Genomic DNA, 5,733 nt, shown 5'->3' with positions numbered 1-5,733 from the left:
GATTCAAACTGCAGTCAACTACATGGGAGTCCAGCAATGTAGCCACTACACCATCTACTGGTCCCAGATTAGTTTCTTCCAGAACCTGAACCAGGTTTCTGGAGCAGAACATGGACCAAAATGGAAGAGAAGAAGGAATGCCAAATAATGGAGACCATATGAATCAGAGGAAAAAGGCTGATTCCACCCCAAACAGCAGAAGTCATTGCTGGGACTACCCTGTTTCCTGACTGGCTTCCCAGGTTTGGGAGCCACCCAGGTGTTTCTAACATTGAAGTTATTTTGCCCTCCATTGGTTTAAATCAATTTGTTTCTTGGAACTAAGGAAACTCACACAAATATTCTATAACAATTGCAATTGATAAAAATAGAATTTGCTGTTCTCTTTGAGAGAATGGGTGTGCATTTTGAAGTGAGCAGTCACTATCACAGGGATACACAAGTAAAACGATCTGGGGCCATCTAGAGCACCACCCAGAGGAGAGCACACAGCAATGCAGCAATAATATGACACTTTATACAAGACTCAGGGCAGCAGATATTGACCTGATTCTGGTTGTTTTTTTGTTTTGTTTATTTGTTTTTGAGAGGTTTCTGCTATAGAGTGCGTGTGCTCACCAGAAGGACAGAGGGAGACAGAGAGGCAGAAAGCAAGAAATCACCCCCCAGGGGGGATGGTTGCACCACAATCCCTTCTCCTCCATTCTCCTCTCGGGATCTTGGGCACACACGCACATGTGCTCGGCGTGAGTTTTAAGTCACCGGGTCCGAGATGCGAACCGCGGTCAACTACATGGGAGTCCCGCGAAATACTGGGAGTCCAGCAACACAGCCATTATGCTAACTGCTGGTTCCCAGATTCTGTTTGAACCAGCATGCAAATCTCTTTCCTGTTCTTAGACTTCCCTATGGTGAGCCTCAGTGGTGCCCAGGTCATAGTCAAATCAGAACAGATTGTCTCTCTTCCTACACCCTGACACTGAGGTGTGGAAACATGATCTAGGCTCAGCCAGTGGAGGGAACCTATAGAATGCTGAATCTTTTTTTGTTTTTGTTTTTGTTTTGTTTTGTTTTGTTGGGGGGAGGGGTTGTTATAGGGTGCATGTGCTTGCCAGAAGGACAGAGAGCGACAGAGAGATAGAAAGTGAGAAATCACTCCCCAGGGGGAATGGCCATGCCCCAGTCCCTTTTCCTCCATTCTCCTCTCAGGATCTTGGGCATGTACGCACACGCACCTGACGTGAGTTATAAGCCACCAGGTCTGCAACTCGAACTGCGGTCAACTACATGGGAGTCCAGCAACATAGTCATTATGCTAACTGCTGGCCCCAGGATGCTGAATCTTAAGTAAGTGGTAGATACATCAATAGACACTGCATTCTGTTGGCAGGGGAGCCACATATAGCAGTCATAACTACACTGAATAGCAGAAGGGAGGTTTCAGTGCAGAAGTATTACATAGGGGTGTGCATGGGGACAGTCTGAGAGAAGTAGGGTATGCTCAGTTGGAGGGGTACAGTAGAGAGTGAATAGTTTGAGGATTTGCAAGTTGTACAACCATAGTCTTTCTTCATATGGATTATTTCTGCTCCCATCCTCCCTTGATATTTCTCCTGGTTTTGTATTTATTTTATGACTACTATCTTTAACCAACCATCTTTAATTTTTTTTTTTATTCTTATAGCATTCATAGTAGGTTTCTATGTTTGTAACCAAGATCTTTAGCTGATACCCATTGAAAGGGAAACAAGTAGTTAGTCTGGATACATTATTACAGGAGATACTGAGAAGAGAAGAGACTAACTACTTTTTGTGCTCTAAAAATGTAGGTTCATAAATAAAAATGATAGAATGATTGAGACCAGGAAGAACCAATAGAACCATGATTGACCATGTTTCAAGTCCTGGACCCGGAGGCTTGAAACTTACTCCAGACATGTGTGTATATGCCAAAATCCCACGAGGAGGCTGGAGGAGAAGGGCATGCAGTGTGATCATCCCCCATGAGAGGTGATTTCTCATTTTATGTATCTCTATCTCTCTGTTTCTCATGAAAGTGCATGTGCCCTATAGCAAAAATCACTCTCTTTAAAAAAAGAAAAAGATATACTGACTGGTCAATGATTAGAGATGTGGAAGCCATCTAACACGACAACATTCTGGGAACCTCTCCCTTGGCCCCAGTACTGGACGCTGTGATGTGCCCCTGAGTTCTCTCAGAGCCAAAGCCTCCTTTCTCGGTTTCTAAGGCATTGTCTGATGATGGACACAGCTCACAAACACATTCTCGGGATCACCTCAGCAACCAAATTCTATGCGCACAGCTATATGCCTTTCCTGTAATGGTTCACATCCAGTGAATGGTTCTTGCCTTATTTGGAGGCAACACTAAAGGACCCACCCAGCCTCAGAGCTCTCCATGTGATCAGTTGCAGTATTTGATTGTCACTGCAACACTTTCTAGCTTCACCCCTGACCTAATTCTGCCTCCTTCACTTGCCCACAGGACTCATTCCTCATACAAATCTCCACTGCAATGGATTTTTCCAGAAATACAACAGATAACACCTGCTACCCCACTTCTGGAACTAATTGCCCTCTCTTACCCAGCAGAGCCATGACTCCCATGCAGTATTATGACCCCAGTGGGCTGTTCTTCCCTCTACGAGTCCTTCCAGGCAGATGCTCTGGCCAGCTTGCCCACAGTGGCCTGAGCCTGAGGCTGACACCATCGCCCTTCACCATGGCCTCTCAGCATTAGCACAAAATGTTCTCAATTACAAAAGTTTCACCCAATGAAGACAAGGACTAATTTTGCTTCAAATCTTGGAACAGAGTTCTATCACACATATGTCTATGCTGGGAATCATATGCATCGGTATTGTGAACTTTTCTTGTTGACTTGCAGTAGTTATTTTATTAATACACGTTGGAAATATAACCACCATCTATGAAATTCTATTATGTGTAACAAGGACATTAATAGATGCTTTAGGAAGAAAATCTCTAATACTTTTCAGAATTCTGCATAACTTTATTTTCTGTGTTGTGTTGGTAAACCAATTCTCAATAAAGCTCTAATGTGTAGCATTTGCCAATTTTCATGGTACAAATAATTCCATGACTAATTTAAAACCATCAACATGACTTCACTGAAACTGCTAACTTGATGTCACTGAACACAGTCACTAACAGTTGGCCAGTGCAAGCCTACTCCAGCACTCCACTGTTAACAGATGATGTGTCCGAGGCTCAAACAATCTCCTTGGGATGTCTTCATTGGCAGAATATAAAATTGCAACCGCATTGCCTTTAAAAATAAGAGAAAAGGAAAATAAATATCTCACACAAAAAGAGTCTGGAACCATTTTATTTCCAATATTGTTTAATGTCATTACTCTTACTCATCTTCAAAATGGGGTTCTTTCCATTACCTTAGCTGCTATCTCAAAGGGCCAGCTGGGCACCCCTAATGGCCATACATGGCTGTCTCAGATCCAGGTCCCTAGCACAGACAAGACAATATCAAATATACAGAGCAAAGAAAGAGTTTCCTCTTAGGCATCTGTTTACCAAAACAAACAAACAAACAAACAAACAGATTTTAGCACAGGTTTAAATAGCTCTGCATGACACAATGATCACAAGGAACACACATACTTCTCATATACAGAGAAGATGGAATATTATATGTACGTATGATAAGTAAAAATTTTGTTTCTTACATTGTTACCTTCAGCTATGTAACTGACCTTCCGTAAATGTCCCTGGTTCTGACACATGGAGTCTTGTGGTGCAAAGGAGCTAAGAAAACCTGCCACTTGTCCTGGTTGAATCATTAACCAGCCATGGACTTCTCTCACATTTGTAGAATGAAGATAGATTGGTTGTGGTATTGCATTTTATGTCCTTATGCTTCTATTATTAAACCCATCCTAGGATCTTAAAAAACATAAGTCCTGGAACCAGCAGGTGGCATGGCAGTTACATAGCTAGACTCTCACATGGCTGACAGTAGTTTGAGTCCCAGACCTGGTGTATTGAAAATTACATGGGGCGCATGTGCGTGCATGCCCAAGATCCCAGGAGGAGAATGCAGGAGAAGGAATTACCACGTGGCCACCCCCCGGGGGGTGGGGTGGGGGGTATGATTTCTCACTTTTGCTCTCACTGTGTCTGATTCTCTCTCTCTCTCTCTCTCTCTCTCTCTCTCTTTCTCTCTCTGGCAAATGCCTGCTCCCTAACGAAAAAAAAAAAAAAAAAACACAACATCAAAACACCATCTTAAAAACAAAAAAAAAGTCCCGACAATAGAAAACAAGATAATGAGTGCAATACAGAGCCTAGCATCAGAAGTGTACCATATATATCTTGCTTTGCTTTCTTTCTCTTTCCATGCCCTTCACAGTTTAGTAAAACTTCTGCAATTAGGAAAAAAAAAAAAAACAAGAGTGTATCAAAACATAAAATAAAACTTTCCTGAAAGTGTATGTCAGCCATTATGAGGAGGAAAACTGTGCTTTTGGAAGCAGAATGAAAGCTAGTAGAGGAAAGCCTGGGGGAAACCATTGACACTCTCCGCTCCCCTGCTTTTGTTTATCTGCTGGTCATAATTGTTAATAAGGAAGCTCCAGAGCATTCATTTGCTTACTTTGCTGCTAATGATAGAAATAAATGGCTCCAATTTGATGTGGCAGGATTGCAGGGTGCCATCGGGCAAGTTTGCCATTCTTGGCACTTCCAGACTTGCACAATGCTCTGTGGCAATCTGTCTTGTCAGCAAATTCTACATTGTCCCACTTTTCAGGGTGGCCTGCCTGATCATCCATCCCCAATTCCCTTGTGGGCCTCATCCCTGGCAGCTGAAAGGGAGACACACTGAAAACTCAATGTAAAAAGTCATGTTTGAAAGCAGGAACAGCTAGGATTAAGACAGTGTGTTCGTGTGGAAACAATGAGGCTTTCATACCCCATGGCTTGGGCTTAGGAAACAACTGCCTCAACCAAGCGCCTACTACAAATTATCTTTCATCCTCTCAGTCACTGTAATATCATACCCACTACACAAGTGTGGAGGCTCAGGGATGCTCAATGTTGCCCAAGGTCACCCTACTCACCCAGGATCTGATCCACAGTTGCACCCTAGTAAAGTTTCTGTTGCTCTCCAAGTTTAATCCTAGGATGGGGCCTGAAGAGAAGAGATGAGGGTAAAGATGATATTAAGGAATTGTCAACTGCTCTTGTCTATTCTGTTAAAGAAGAGTTACCTAAGTCCAAGTAATTTATAAAAAGACAGTCTTATTCAGCTCACCGCTTTGGAGATCTGAGGTCGAGGAGAAGCATCTCATGAGGGTCTTTTTGACTGGGGCTAACATGACAGAAGACAGAAGCTTTAGCAAAGTAGAGCATGTCTGCTTATGTGTGTGTGTCTGTCTGATTCCTTCTCCTTTTAAAACCACCAGGAGGCAATCATGGGGGTCCCACCTTAACCATACCTCCCAAAGACTCCACCATTTAATCTCACAGTCAGATTAGATTTCCCCTCAATACCTTTACAACACAAGTAAATTCTAACACATGAACTCAGAGGGGCACATTCAAATCATAGCATCAGCCAAGAGTCAATCGGTGGCCCACAGGAATTTATGTACTATCTCAGGAGAAGGCTCAGAGAGAAAAGTAGGAGCCTGAAGTTCCAGGATGGGGGTTTATCAATCAGGGGACTGAAGATAT

The sequence above is a fragment of the Tupaia chinensis genome, unplaced genomic scaffold (genome assembly GCF_000334495.1).
Source record: "Tupaia chinensis unplaced genomic scaffold, TupChi_1.0 Scaffold000296_1, whole genome shotgun sequence".
Classification (NCBI taxonomy): Eukaryota; Metazoa; Chordata; class Mammalia; order Scandentia; family Tupaiidae; genus Tupaia; species Tupaia belangeri.
The sequence above is the reverse complement of the archived record's forward strand: the minus strand, read 5'-3'. Positions refer to the sequence as shown.